Here is a 16,460-nt window from a genome sequence, read left to right as displayed (position 1 = left end):
TGTAGTGGATGTTGGTCATAAATTAGTGAAGAAGGATCATACTTATGATCTTGTAGAACTACAACTACAACAAATTAATTAAAATCTAGCAACTATAAGGAGAACTAAGGGAGCACAATGCAAATTTGGTGCAATTTTGATTTGAATATTTTTCTATGTACAGAATGAATTTCCATCCTTTGGAAAAGTTAGCTAGAAAACAAATAGGACCATTGTAGCTCAAGTTAATGAATATATAGAACAAATGGGAGCTAATTTTGAAACTCTTATGACCAGTTATTTTAAAGATTTCAAGAAATCCATGAAGTAGAGATTAAGGATTCTTGTTTCATTGATTGAGAAACATGTAAATGATGTATGCTTTCTTGTAGATATTGATTATGCCTATATTCAAGTAGCCATACCAAGGGTTAGATGGCTAAGACCTCTTGGATATGAGATTAATATAGACAAGGCATCTGCATCTATAACTACATTGTTAGAAGAAGTGGATAAGAGTCCACCACATTTTGGGACTTATGATGTGGTGAGATCAAAGGTGGACATGGAGTTGAAAACTACTTCCACATTGAAGAAAAAGGACAAACTTTTAAAGAAGCTAAAAGCTAAATTTGGAGAAGGGGCAGCTGAGGTAGAAGAAGAAGAAGATGAAGAAGCTGATGATGATGAAGAAGAACAAGGACAAGAGCCATTAGCACTGACCCAAGAGATGGGTAAGGATGCAGAGGAAGAAGAAGGTGTTGAGTAGGAAGGACCCAAGGCTAAACCTAAGAAAATAATGGCACAAAAATAGCCTGCTACATAGCCCAAAGGGAAGAAGAAAGTAGCTAAGCCAAGCCTAGCCAAGCGTACTACAAGGGTAGACACAAGGGCTATAATAAAGGTAGATAAATAATAAGAGAAGAAGAAAGCTATAGAACAAGGAGGGCCAGTAGAAAAGAAAAGAAGAAAATATGTGGCACCCCCAAAGTCAGATGAAGAGAAAATAGAATCTGACAATTAGCAATTCAGAGTGGTAAGTCACACCACCAAATCTGATCTTGAAAATGTTTGTGATAATATTAGGGATAATGTAGATTTAACCAGGTTAAAGACCATTGATTTTAATAAAATTTCAAGGGAAGAGCAGAACATAGTGGAAGAATCTATCTACACTATGATGGCCAAGTTCAAGACTACTCCACCTGAACTTGACAATTATATGTCTAAGGAGCTAAGCTCCATTGTTGAAAATAAATGGCATTACTACCTAAATATGGAGAAGGAAATAAGGGATTCAACATTGGCTCATGTGATGCTTGACCTTACAAAAGGTCAAATAAGAAAGGCTAGTAAGAAACATGGGAGAAAATTTGCATCCAAATACAAAGCCTTTAACATTCTATAGAATAAAATTGAAGATGTGAAGAAGTCCACACCTATGTGGAAAGCTATATATGGTCTCAAAACAATCAAGGAAGGAAAAGAAGATCCCTTTGAGGGAAGAAATGATGGTGAAGAAGAAGAGGAAAATGAAAAGGAAGAAGAGAGAGAGAGAGAAAGAAAAAGAAATAGGAGAGAAAGAAAAGGAAGAGGCAATAGTGGAGAAGGAAACATAAAAAGGTGATGAGGCAATAGCTAAGGAGCAACACCAAGAATAGAGTGTCCAAGACACACAATTGCCACCACCAAGTCCTCCACATCCACCACCTACATCTATAGAAACTATAATTTTGAAAGATGATCCTAACACCTTAGGTCAAAACATTAATCCACTAACTATAGAGGATCTCAAAAAGATCCTTCACCAAAAAACTTTGCAATCACAGTTGTGTACAAATCTTTTTTTGGTGAGTGTAGAAGAGTTATAGAAGGCTATAGCAGAAATAACTAAGGAGAAGGTGAATACACAAGAACCACCTTCACACCCTCCTACAACTACAAGTGATCAACCAAAAGATCAAGCAACACAAGACACAATTGCTAAGGTTGATTCCATAGTGATAGTAACTTCAACCACTGAGGAGTCAGCAAAGGAGTAGACAGGAAAAAATGATCCTACAACAAAAAGCCAAGGTGCACCTCCCCTAATCACTATAATTGATCATGGTAGAAGTGAAGAAGATAAGGAAGAGGAGAAAAACCCCAAGGAAAGAGAGCAAGAGGCAATACAAACTCTAATAAATTTTCCTACCTCGAGGACTCCTACTAAACAACCAAGCACTAATGTAGTACCACTGCAAATTTCAGCACCAAGCTCAAGGTCCACCAAGGTAGCAAGGGTACTTCACTATGGAGACCTTGCACTTGATGAAGAGATAGTCATACCAAGTTATGACTACAAGACAATGAACCTAGCAAAGATAAATGAAGTGCAAGAGGCACTAGAGAGAAAGAAGAAGCGGGAGATGCTCAAAAATGAGTATAAAAAAAGGCAAGCATTGGTAGAAATCAAAGACACCTTTCTTGATGCATTCAACTTGCCAGTACCTAATGAAACAAAGACAATTATGGAGCAACTGTCCAACATAGTGGACTAGGTACAAAATGAGGACCTTGATACTAATGTTAAATTACTAGAATGGTCTAAAAAGAAATTTCAAATGAACATCAATGAGAAGATATCTAGTGAGATAGCACTATCACAGGTTGAACTGGATAAGAAAGTTGAGAAAGTGAAAGCAGTACTTGAGAACATATTCTCATTGTACTCCAAACTGTGTGACTCTTCATATTTCACACAAGAAACTAGCCAAAGAATATTGAGCTTGGAGAGGAATCTTAAGATATCAAACACACAACTACCTAAGGATCTAGCTCAAAGTGAGAAGCATTTTTCTACAATGCTTCACACTCAAAAGAAGTTAGATGTATTAATAGCATAAGATGCTAATATTAAGGCCAAATTGATACAAATACAATCTGTTATAACCCCACACCTAGATCTATTGCATAAAGAAGTGGCCTATGTTGTAGTGCTTGCCCTTGTTCACATCTTTCTAGACATATTGTTGTTATTATTATCAGACTATGTTAGATTAGCTTTATGTTGATGGATTAGTAGTATTGTTTTGAGACTATCAGACATTATGTTATGGATTCAGTTGATATATGATGAGATCATTTAGACTTTACATTTCATGTATGCATGATGATCATTACATTGCTTTCAGTTATTGTTGATGATAAGTTAGATGGTTTATTATCTAATGTGCTTTATTATGGATACTTACCCCATACTTGCATGTTTATGGTGTGCGTGTTTTCTTATTGTATGGCATTTCTGATATGGTTAAGGAAGGGAGTCGTAGTCACCTGCTTAGTCAGGATCTACATGATGCCAGGTATCAAGCATCGACTTCCCTGAATTCCCAAGATGTGCGTACCCTATTATACTATCTCAATGATAAGAGAAGGGAGATAAATTCTCAAGTCCAAATCTCAAACCCTTAAACCAATTGCCCTAGTGAGGTAGGACAAGTATTTGGATATGTTACCCACTGAATGTGTCGGATGACATATTTTGTGATTTTTAACCCTTTAGACTAATTTTGTGTGAATTGCTCTATGATGGATTTTCATATTTTATCTTGGAGGTCTATGGTGAATTTTTTATTAATTAAGTCTTAATAAATAGATTTAATTAATAAAATTAATTATTTGAGAAAATTAATATAAAATATCATGATCTTTGATATTTTGATTATAATTAATTAAATGTGAATTAATTGAGAAAAAAGAATTAAATTAAAAAAAAAATTAGAAATTATAATTTATTATAATTATAAAATAATAATGAAGTAATAAATAAATAATAATAATAAAAGTTATAAAAATAAAAATGAAAGTTATAAAAATTTAAATAGAAATTATATAAAAAGTAAATTAGAGTTACAAGCTTGCCTAGGAGTTAACCCACTTTTTCATTTCTCATATGTCAACAACATGGGGGTTAGTGCATCAATTAAGCACATGGTGTCTACAACCCTATGACTCATCTAGAAGGTTGGAAAAGACACATGCTTAGTTGGTGACACCTTCTAGCTGTTTCTAGAGACATTCTAGGTGTTTCCTGAGAGCTCTTTATATTCAAGCATTTCTAGAAGCTTAGACATAGCGTTTGGAGAGCATTTGGAGCATTGGAGGACTTGAGAACTCTGAAGAAGGGAGGAGCTTGCTCTACGAGTTTTCTGAGGAAGAGCGAATTAGCATCAGAATTCGGGTAGATTCTTGTGATTTTACTTATGCTTTTCCACATCTTGCATTCCCTGTCTTCTTCGTGTCTTCCATATGCCTTCTAAGAATTTTCCTATTTTAATTGTATGCATTCTCAATATGGGTAGTTAAATTTATTTGAGAATCTTATATGCATAGATCTAAAAAGAACACGGGGCTAGGATTTAAATTGTAGCCAAGCCATTAGATAAATTATTGAATAAATCTGAGATCAAAGATTTATAGGAAAATTTTAAAAATTAGAATTTATTATTTATTTTTGAATCTGCACACACACACACACACACACACTCATATATATATATATATATATATATATATATATATATATATATATATATATATATATATATATATATATATATATATATATATATATATATATATATATATATATATATATATATATATATATATATATATATATATATATATATATATATATATATATATATATATATATATATATATACATGTTTATATGTTGTGATATTTGAAAAAAACTCTGCGTGTGTGTATATATATATACATACATATATATATATATATATACACATATGTATATATATATACATATATATTTATTGAATTAAAAATTGAATGATATTGTACCATGATTGATTGAATACGTTTTAAAAACATTATTCAAGAAAAACTTGATAAAAATTGAATTCGCATATATTAAATGGCGAATGAATCGCTTATGCGATTTTTTTTTTTTAAATATGTAAAAGTGGGGGGAACAAAACCTGTGCCCTCATACCCACTGTGGTCGCAGTGTACTTGCTGTCACAGGTACTACGATGGCAGGGGTACATAGTACCCACTGACGTCGCAGGCCCTAAAATTGCAGGGTCCTACGTACCGATGGTGGTACATACTTATATATGTGTGTTGGTATAACAGTCATTTCATATGAAATCGATTTTCATTGTTATTAAATTTTCATATGTTATATTGTATCAATCGAAATTATTGTAATTCAATTTTTATAAAATGCAAAATTAATAATTATTTATATATTTATATATGTATGTATGTATATATATATATATATGTGTGTGTGTGTGTGTAATATGTAAATATGTTATTAATAAATTTGAATTATTATATAATTGATAAATGAATTATATCAAAGGTTCAATTTTATAATGGTGAACTCTTGTATAATATTCAACTATTAAGATTTAATTAATTGTTTGGGACAGTTGAATAAAGTGACTATTAAGAACAGGTATCCTCTACCTAGGATTGATGACTTATTTGATCAGATCAAGGGAGCTATAGTATTCTCCAAGATTGACCTTAAGTCAAGATACCACCAGCTTTGCATTAAGGAAGCAAACATTCACAAGACCGCTTTTCGAACTTGCTATGGGCATTATGAGTTCATAGTGGTACCTTTTGGGTTGACTAATGCTCCATCAGTTTTCATGAGTTTGATGAATGGTGTGTTCCGATCTTATCTGGACAAGTTTGTACTTGTGTTTCTTGATGACATATTGATATATTCTAAGACTCAGAAGGAGCATGAGGAACACCTGCAGTTGGTTTTGCAGTGTTTGAGAGACAATCAGCTTTATGCCAATGCAACTAAGTGCAAATTCTTCAAATCAGAGATTTAGTATTTAGGGCATGTCATTTTAGGTGATGGTATATTAGTGGATCCTGCAAAGATTCAGGCGATAATAGATTGGCCTACACCAACTAATGTGTCAGAGATTTGTATTTTCATGGGTTTAGCTGGTTATTATCGCAGATTTGTCCAGAACTTCTCTAGGATAGCGCATCCTATCACCTCTCTTCAGAGGAAAGGAAAGAAGTTCGTATGGACAGAGAAATGTGAGGAAGCTTTTCAGAGGCTCAAGGAGCTTTTGACTAGTACATCGATTTTAGCCGTACCTGATCTAGAAGGTGATTTCATGGTGTGTACAGATGCTTCTCTTGAAGGGATTGGGGCAGTGTTGATGCAGAATGGATGAGTGATTGCGTATGAATCACGCAAGCTCAAGGATCATGAGTTAAATTACCCTATGCATGATCTTGAGTTAGCAGCATTAGTTCATGCTTTGACAAGGTGGAGACACTTATTGTTGGGGCATAGATTCGAGCTACAGAGTGACCATTGCAGTCTTCAGTACATTTTCACTTAGCCTAATTTGAATGCTCGCCAGAGACGATGGATGGAATTTCTATGCGAATATGATTTTGAGGTTAAGTATATTCAGGGTAAGGAGAATGTGGTGGCGGATGCTTTGAGTCGCAGGAGACATGTGGTATCATTTATGACTCTTAGTGTGGATTTGAGGAGTCAGATTCTTCAGGCACTTCCTACGGATTCTTGGTATCAGGAAGTGTGTAGAGAGATGGATTCAGGAAGACCTTTGGATGGTAAGTTTTCAGGTTATGTTCAAGAATCAGATGGTCTTTTGAGACATTTGGGGAGGATTTATGTGCCATTTTTGGATGAGCTTCACACTTTGATTCTAGCAGAAGCCCATCATACACCTTACTCAGCACATCTAGGTGACAAGAAGATGCATGCTGATTTGAGACGTTTGTTCTTTTGGTCTAGGATGAAGCGAGATATTGCTGATTTTGTGGCTAGGTGTCTTGAGTGTCAGAGAGTTAAGGCAGAACATCAGCACTCAGCTAGACTTTTGTAGCCAAATCTCATTCCTTCTTGGAAGTGGGATATCATCTCCATGGATTTCATAGTAGGATTACCTATGACTGTTTGGGACTTGAGATTATCTTCTCAGCATGGTGGGAGTGGACCACTTAGGTACCACGTGGACGGGTGGTAGTGTTTTTCCACTCTTATCATTTGAGATTCATTGAGACATCATGGCTGATGCGTCCTTCATGATGGTGGATATGTATCCTTTCATTGATGATTAGCATATGTTAGATGATGTTATCTTATTCTTATATTTGCATGTTAGATTACTTTCTGCATATGATATAGTATATGTTAGGAGTGACATTCATACTATGTTAATATCGATGATCTCTTCAGTGCTTTGGAATGTTACGCACGGAGGGATGGCTAGGGCCCACGATGGTCTAATGATGCTATTAACGGTTGGGAGGAACCGTGCACTTAGTTTATTATGTTTGATCTTCTATGATGATGTATCATGTGTATCATGTGATTATCTTTACTTGATGTATCATTGATTAGAATAGGAGGATGTATCTTATTTTACATATGTATATTCTTTTAAGCTTTTCATACCCTGTGACATGTACAGTGGATGATTGAGCATTTGAAATGTAATGTATAAAAATTGGACCTATCATTATTATTTCATGTGGTTGTTATATTAGATGGATTCAATAATGATAATTAATTAAGATGTAGTTCAATGTTAAGGGATCCTTAAAGAATGTAATCTGTTATGTATGTTATGTTTACTTTCAGATGGACATTGCTATTGCTTACGTTATTATGTATAAGTTATATGTGTGATTTGCTTTCATGTTTTTTTTAAAAAAATGCTACCTAACTTAGTGAAATTCTAGGTTAATTCTTTGGATCCCTTGGCGGGGCATTACATATGTAGAAAATGTTTTAAAGAAAGATCCTAATCTTTCTACATTAGAAGGCCTAGTACATCTTGTAGCACAGATAACCATCTAGCTCAAAGAATTTGAAATAGCATTGGAAAATTGGGATGCTTCTCTAAAGATAATAATGGAGGTAAATAAAACATTTTTGACTAAATATTCAATTCATCCTTAGGATCCTTTGACATAAGTGTCAAAAAATGGGGAGATATAATAATTTGAAATGGAGATAATAATGAAACCCAAAGGAGATATACCCAAAGGGGGAGATAATAAAACTTCAAGTTTCGAGGAGAGACAAGGAAAGCCAAAAGGATAACAAAATTGCAAGGAGATGTGTGAAAGGGGGAGCAGAAACAAAGGGGGAGTTCAAACAAAGTAGACATAGAATAGACAAGGCAAAGAGTATTAGACACATCAACATGAGACAAATTTAGCTTAAGAAATTTGGATACAGAAATGGCACATCAACTCAGGGGGAGTTACAAATTTTTGAGGTATATAATCTTCTACAAAATTTTGAACAAGTTTTTAAAATTTTTCACATATGCCCAAAAGAATGTGTATTATACTCATAGAGACTAGATTCATAATGTTTTGTTGTTTTTTTGCCACTCATGTCAAAGGGGGAGATTGTTGGTCTCAGATTGGTTTTGAAAATTGAGTGTCAACACACTTAACCAATTTCTAAATTGGTGTTGAGCTATAGTATGTTTTGAGCCAGAAACTCAACAGGTGCCGAGTAAACTTCAAGTGCCAAGCAAGTATCAAGTGCCAAGTGATAAGTGATGTTGAGTCACTATAGGTGCCAAGAAAAGTATAGATTTCAAGCGAGACAAAGTTACTATAGGAGCTGAGTGAGATAGAATTCCTATATGGGCCGAGCATCAACACTTAATAAATGTCGAGTAACACAAAATTAGCATATGAGTTTGTGCCTTCATAAACTTAGATGTAAACCATTTTTGAGCTGACTCAGGATGAATCTCAAAGGATCTTGAAGATAAGATTGAATATTTTGCATTCCCTATGCAGTCAACATGCAACCAATAGGAAAAGTGAAAGAATTGAGTAGGAAAAGAAGAATGAATATTGATTATAGATTCATACCTAACCCTAAGTCTTTGAATTCTTTAAAAGGATGGTGAAACTCCATAATTTGTGGGTGTGCAAGAGAGGTATATGGAATGCTAGAAAAGTTTAGAGGGATGTAAAGACTTAGAGAGAGAGAAGCATTGAAAAATTCAATTGGTTAGAACAAAGCATTAGCACTTTGAGCAGAGACATATCAGATCAGACTGAGTAGAACAAGGATTTGGAATCAGCAATTGAAGATTGTAAATCATTAGGTCATCAAATTCTAATAATTTCTAGCCATTGTATTAGGAATGAAAATCCTATGGAGATAGGTTGGTCTAACAACCATGTTGTAAGCCTTTCAACAAGGTGCTAAATCCTTTAACAAGGTAACATTCCAAGTGAGTGTTTGTAAATCCTTTAACCAAGTCACTTTTAACAAGGTGAAAAGCCTTTAATAGGATAAGCCTTTCACAAGGAAAACCATTGGAAGTGGTCAAACTTTGTAACCTTAAACAGTTACATATTGTTGTAGTGATAATTTGTGGTTGTCATTCCCACCCTAGTTTTACCTTCTCATTTTGGAGGGTTTTTGGGTTACCAAAATCTTGTGTTATCTATTTTCATGCATGTTTTTACTTTTATGTTAAATCAATATAATAGATGCATGTTAAATTGATCTCAGTTAAAATTTTTAGAAGTTAAAGTTAGTTACTTCTGATTCCCCCCCCCCCACCAGAAGTAAATCTTCCCATTTATAAATTCCAATAGGAAATTTGTTGGTACTAACAAAAAAATAGAAGATGCCTCCAATAAAGAGTAATGGTAGAAATTAAGGTAATGCAAAATTAGGTCATTTGGGAACATAAAGGAGTTTGTGGGGCTGCAAATAAGATCAATAAAGGATCATTTGGATTACCTATTGCATGATCATATAAATAGGCATGAACAAGCCTAGGTATGTTTATTATTTATGATCATAGTATAGTTTGTCTCTACATAATATACTATCGTATAGTTAGTACTATTACTACTACTGCTGCTACTACTCATCAAGTTAGCCTCTTGTTGCTCCTCCTAACCACTAATGTGGTTGTATGTAATCCACTTATACTACACTATATGTACAAGACCCTTTCTTTTCCTTTTCCCTTTCATCCTTCTCCACTAAAAAATATCACTAGAGAGATATAGATCACAAGGGCACCAGAAGAGACAAAATGAATATTCACTCATGAATCCTAAATGAATGAATGAATGAAAAAACTAGGTGGGGGTAAGTTATAACATAGATAGATATATAATGTGGGATACAATTTCCACACACATCCCAAATAATAGCCAACTATCTTTTATATTTTCCAGAAAATTTGTCAAATATCATATGTGGTTACACATTATTCACAAATTTTCTATTATCTTGCATATATCTTGTATTTTTTCTTTTCTTTCTTGGTTTCTTATAATTAGATGGGTCCTTATTTCCTTTAAAGGAATAAAAATAGCATAGTCTAATAGAAAAGATGCCTAATCTATCCATTAAAAATGAGTATATATTACAATCAGATTTGCAGTAGAAAATATAGGAATGCATGGCAATACAAAAGTTTTAAATAAGGAGAAATGAGACCCTATATAATATTGATAGGTGATCACCAAATGGATTTGACTTGGGTTGGCTAGGGTTAGAAGACACACAACCAAATCTTTGGTTTCTTTTTACTAAAAGAAACATAACTAAATTTGCTTTCATAAAAATTACAGTTGGTACTAGGAAGGTATTGCTTGATATGTTTAATCTTATTTGGAATTTGAGATTTTTTTTTGCACTTAGTAGATATGTTTTCTCCATCATCTCTCCTATTGAGGATGTTAATAGATATGATAATACAAACCCACCTAATGATGGAGATATTTATAATACGTTTGATGACGTGACTCAAAAGATGAATATTGGTTATACAAGCAAGGTATTAAGCTCATTGACATGTTGAGGATGAACACTACGACCACCCCACTCATACAGAAGCCTTTATGCTAAATCCTCCTTGTGACAATGACAAGATGATATATGGGTAAATAAAGGCCCCTCAAAAGATGCACTCATCTAAGTATTCCAATATACTTCACAATCAAGGGGTTACCTTCTCAATTCTTGATAATACAAATTTTCATCACTCCAAAGGTGAGGCAAGATACTATTTATCTCAAGATTGGTTTTGACAATTGAGTGACCACACACTTAAGGAATTTACTAAGCTCATGCTAAGTTAGTAACATATGCCGAGTATAATGTGTATAGATGTTGAGTTGTAATGAGTGTCAAGTCACTCATGTACTAAGTAATAGTAAGTGCTAAGAAAATAGATAATGTCAAGCAAGTTTCAAGTGCCTAGTGAACAGTTAGTGTCGAGCAAGTTCAAGTGTCAATCCAAATACAATTATAGTATGTGCCGAGCATTAGTATCAACAAGTGTCGAGTAACATAGAATTGGCCTAGTTGTTTGTGATGGCACAAACAACTATGTAAACCATTTTTGAGCCAACATATGAATAGATCTCAAAGCTTTAAAGATAAGATTGAATCTATTTAATTCCCTATGTGATCAACATGCAACCAATCATAAAAATGGAGGGAATTAAGCGAGAAAGTTGGATGAATCTCAATCATAGATTCATACCTAACCCTAAGCCACCAAAGTCTTTTTAAAGGGAGATGAAGCCCCATAATTTACAGTGAATAAGAGAGAGCATTAGAGAATGCATGCAAGAAGGTGATGATAGCATTGAAAAGGGTAAATTGATTAGCATACATTCAAGGTGACTTAGAAGAAGGACAGAATTGCTAAATCAATTTACAAAATAGAGGATCAAGGTTACAACAATTTCATATCAAATTAGAGAGGATCAAGATGAACTAAATTAGGACCTAAAATCAGCAATATTAGATTGTAAGTGTATTAGGCCAAACATTCTATTGTAATTTCTAACAACTATATCAGCATGATGAAATCCTTTGTATTAAGGTTGATTTAACAGTCATTGAGAAATCCTTTAATAGGGTGACATTCCAAGTGAGTGTTCTAAAGTCCTTTAGTCAAGCACACTTCTAACAGGGTGTTAAAATCCTTTAACAGGGTAGGATCTAACAATCCTTTGTAAGCCTTTAACAGAGTAGGCCTTTCACAGGGTAGATCATGAGAATGGTCAAATTATGTAACCTTAACAAGTGAACTTTATTGCTGCAGTAGTGAAGAATTGTGGGTGTCATCCCCACCCCGATTTTACCTTTTGATTGGATGTTTCTGGGTAACCATATCTGGTGTCAAGTGTTTATGTGGATGCATTTACTTTACATGTTATTTCAATATGTTTATGCATGGATTGTTTTAAAGTTGAAAGTTTTATTGGTTAGAGTTTTAGTACTTTTGATTCACCCCCCCCACCTCTCAGAAGTATACTTTTCCCATTTGTATTTCCAATAGATACAACAATAATGACACAAAAATAACTACTAGTTATAGGTAAAGACATGGGTTAGATCCACCAAAGTTGGAAGACAATTGCAACTGGCCTCCTTTCATAGGAGGCTAGTTCCTCTACTATAGAGGAATTGGTGTACATATGGCTTTATCCATTCTATCAAGAAGAATAGGCTTACCTCTATACATCCAATGGAGTTAGTAGCTATTATAGTACTCTACAACTTAAGGATTTTCACACTTCTAAGTGTCGAAAATTTTCATCCTTTTTGTGGGACATTAATCACAAGATACCACATGGGTTGGCATTCCATTGGATGGTGCACTTTTTGAGGCTAAGGCTAACAGTAATGGGTACACTCACTTGATGTAGATTAGGGGTAGCATTATACCATCTCTTTTTTTGAGACTTTTAAAAGATATGATATTTGAATTTTTTTTTGAAACTTGCATTTTTGGGGGATTTTGATATTCATATTAATCACTACATGCATATTGATAGTGATCCAATGAATTATATTTATGAATGTATGAAAGCAATTTGAAAAAACTCTAATATCAACTCAAATTATATGCATAATGTATATGATTATTGATATATAGCCAAGATATATTCAAAACTTAACAAGAGTTTTCTTTAATTTTCTACAACTAGCTCTACAAAGAGCAAACTATTTTGGGGTAAATTCATTTGACAAAATATTCATTTTGGTATGATAAAGGTCAAACATGACTACTTAAGTAAAGCTTGACAACCATAGTATTATTTTTCATCAAAAATGATGCATATTAATTACATAAGAAAAAATCCAAAAATAAAAATAATGACTTTTACATTAATTGTTAATATATTGCAACACAACTCTCAAATGTGATCATTGCACATTTTTGGACACTGTATCAAACTTTGAATCAATAGAATAAATTAGTTAAAAGTACTCCATTATTTCCTCATACTTATTGGGAACATCTTCTATCAAATCAAAAAATCTAAAGAGAGGAATGTGGCTTCAAAAAGGCCAAATAAGAGAATGAGAAAATAAAAAATGGTTACTGGAAGTGTTGAAAAAATTGCTCATTAATGAGGATGTGGTTTCAAAAGGGAACTCCATAAATATCATCAAAAAAAAAAAAATTACCAGGTTCACTAAATTGTGAGAATGATGTTCTCAACAATGAACCATTTATTCCTCTTCAATTGGGAATAAATGTTTCAAGTTTCAAGCAATATTAGTCTTTTGAACTCGCTCTAATTGCAAAGATTCAAAGGGAGAAAAAAGATAATAATAATAATTGGATAAGGAAAAGGATATGGATGTAAGAGCCTACTCTCAAAACCCTTTAAATTGACTTCTTATATTCAAAATGCCAAATGCTCTAGCTGATCTTGTAATATCGGTCTTAAAAAATCAATTAAGCTAGCTTCAACCTCTACCTATATTCAAAATAAACTCAAATTAAATTAATAATATCTAATTTCTAATGACAAATCTTGTTTCTGGATTTGATTGTGTATGTGTTTTTAGCATCAATGTTTTAGATCACACTCTGTGATCCATCATCAATATGAGGGAGCTAGATGGTGAAGAAAGAAATATTGGATCACAGAGTGTGATCTAAAACAGTAATGCTAAAAATACATACACAATTGAATCTAGAAATAAGATTTATCATTAACCTTAAATTAATCCATTATAAGATTAGATTTCAAGCTTTAACATATTCCCAAATCTGCACTTATAAATCAAATATTACCATTTACAAATCTACATTTGCACCCAACCATGCAATATTTCCCCTTGTCTCACTAACCCAACCCATACGTGGCAAGGTTGTGATGTAACAATTATGTGGCAATATTAGATACATAATCTTATCTCTATAGTAATCTATAGGCATCTAAGATTTTCCACAAATGATGTATTGCTCTCAACACTTTATATTCTATCAACATAGTGGCTTAGAGCCCAATAATGGGCTCTCTCAGGAAAATCTACTTCAACCTGGAAGGGAGATGAGGTTTCCTGTCTGAAACCTCCTAAAGGATGAGTGAAAGTTAATATTTATGGTGCTTCAAAGGGTAATTGAGGTCACTTCGAAGCTAGAACGTAATGATATTGGTCATGATTCATGTATAACTCACTATCACTTGCGGTGGAAGCTTTGTGTGAATATTCATATGTTCTAACTTCATTGCTTGAAGTTTTTGTATATGGGCCGTTAGCAATGTACTGTGAACTGATTTTTGATAAATTTCTCATGAAATTACGGATGATTCTACTATGGTATAGTTTCCTTGTCTGCAGAGATATGTACATCACTATTTTGTGAAACAAATTCAACTCTTGTAGGGTATAGTTTCCTTGTTTGTAGAGATATTACGTACACCAGACTTGCAGACGTTGTGTATTGTGTTTTAAGAAAGTGTGGAATGTGAGTTATTTTCAAAAGAAAGACAAGTATATACCAGAATTGTAATGTTTAATCTCTTTTGACAGTACTCGAAAAAATCGTATCAAAGGCATATGGATCAATGGTATGGAATATTATATATCAATCTGCCCAAACAAACCCTCAGGCAACCCTCTGTAGTTTATTTATGCTATCCAATCCCTATAAGAAGCTCATGATCATATGTGTCCTACTAAAGATGAGATGCACAATCAATCTGATGCCATAGGGTACGGAAGTCATCCATTCCTCGATGTTTGGAAGAATGCTACTTAGTATTGCTTCAAGTAGAAGCTCGTGCCTCCATTACCACAGACCATCGACTTACATACATTAAATCAAGTTGTTACCTTTGTTAAAAAAATCAAATAAATTTATTACCATGACATTATTGAGAAAAACATAAACTAACCGCTCCTTTTACAAATCTGGCAGGTCGACATGGAAAATGCAAAAGATTTAACGCAGTATCAGAAGCACAGAAATGGAGATACATTCCTTAAATGGTGGCATCGATATGAGACACTCTTGACGGTTGGTTTTGAATGGATGGTTCAAAAAAGATTCTTGAAGATTTGTTTGTGGACTGAAATAAATCTAACAAAGTATATGAGATCTTGAAGGAAGTTATAGTTTGATTTACCAAGTGGTCTTTTTCCATGGTTTCTCAATCTTTGTTTATTTTGTGTCAAGTTTTTATTAAACTTATCCATGTTAGATATCTTTGTTGGTGTTATGTCTCAATGCCGTAATATTTTGTAGTCTTTCTCATGTTTTTGTATACACTCAATCCTATTTGTTTTTTCTTTATATACTTGTTTAAATCTATATGGGTGTGTATTAAGATGTTTCATGTTGCATATTTGTGTATGGTTGTTTGTTAAAAAAATATTATGTTTCTATAACCTATGAGTATAGTGGTACTTTTTTTTTTTGAAATATTTAAATCCTAGTTAGGGTTTCTTTGTTTTCAAAGAATACAATACTTTAGTGTCTTTCAAATATATTACTCATGTTGTCATTATGGTTAAGGGATCTTTGTTTGAATATATGTTGTGAATTCTTAACTAAACTCTCAAGTTTCTTTGTTGTTAAGGGTTTTTGTCTAACCCTAGTTTGTATATGTCTTGTTCATTTATCACCTTAACTTTTGTAAAGGGATTCACATGTTAGAAATTTCAATTACATTGTAATTGTACTTTGTGATTTTTGTTGTATCAAGGGATTAAGAGGTTTACTCTGTCAAGGACTCGAGTTATAATGTGGTTAAGGAACATGTTTTGTTTAGACTTATGTTATTTAGAGTTACTCTACTTCAATTATAACTTTTGATATTTAGAGATAAGTTAATTTGATGGTGACAACAATTTTTGATATTAATCACCACACATGCAGATATAGTTTTAACACCTTTTCAACTCAGGTTCAAATGGCAATTTTATTTCAGTTTATCGGTGAGGAATGCTATAAAAACATGATTGTGGTAACATTATCAGAGTACAAAGAAAGAGATTAGATTATCATAAAGCATTCTTTGCTCATATATTTCATTGTGCACATAGGTTTCAAAAGAAGACATATATGTTGAATAATTTAGTGGTTTTGATTTGATATGATGCAATGTTTGGTATAGAGTATCACATGTACTTAGTAATGTACTATATT

This window comes from Cupressus sempervirens, chromosome 10, assembly GCF_028749045.1.
Source record: "Cupressus sempervirens isolate cs-2001-9-10 chromosome 10, ASM2874904v1, whole genome shotgun sequence".
Lineage (NCBI taxonomy): Eukaryota > Viridiplantae > Streptophyta > Pinopsida > Cupressales > Cupressaceae > Cupressus > Cupressus sempervirens.
Note: the sequence above shows the minus strand (reverse complement) of the source record.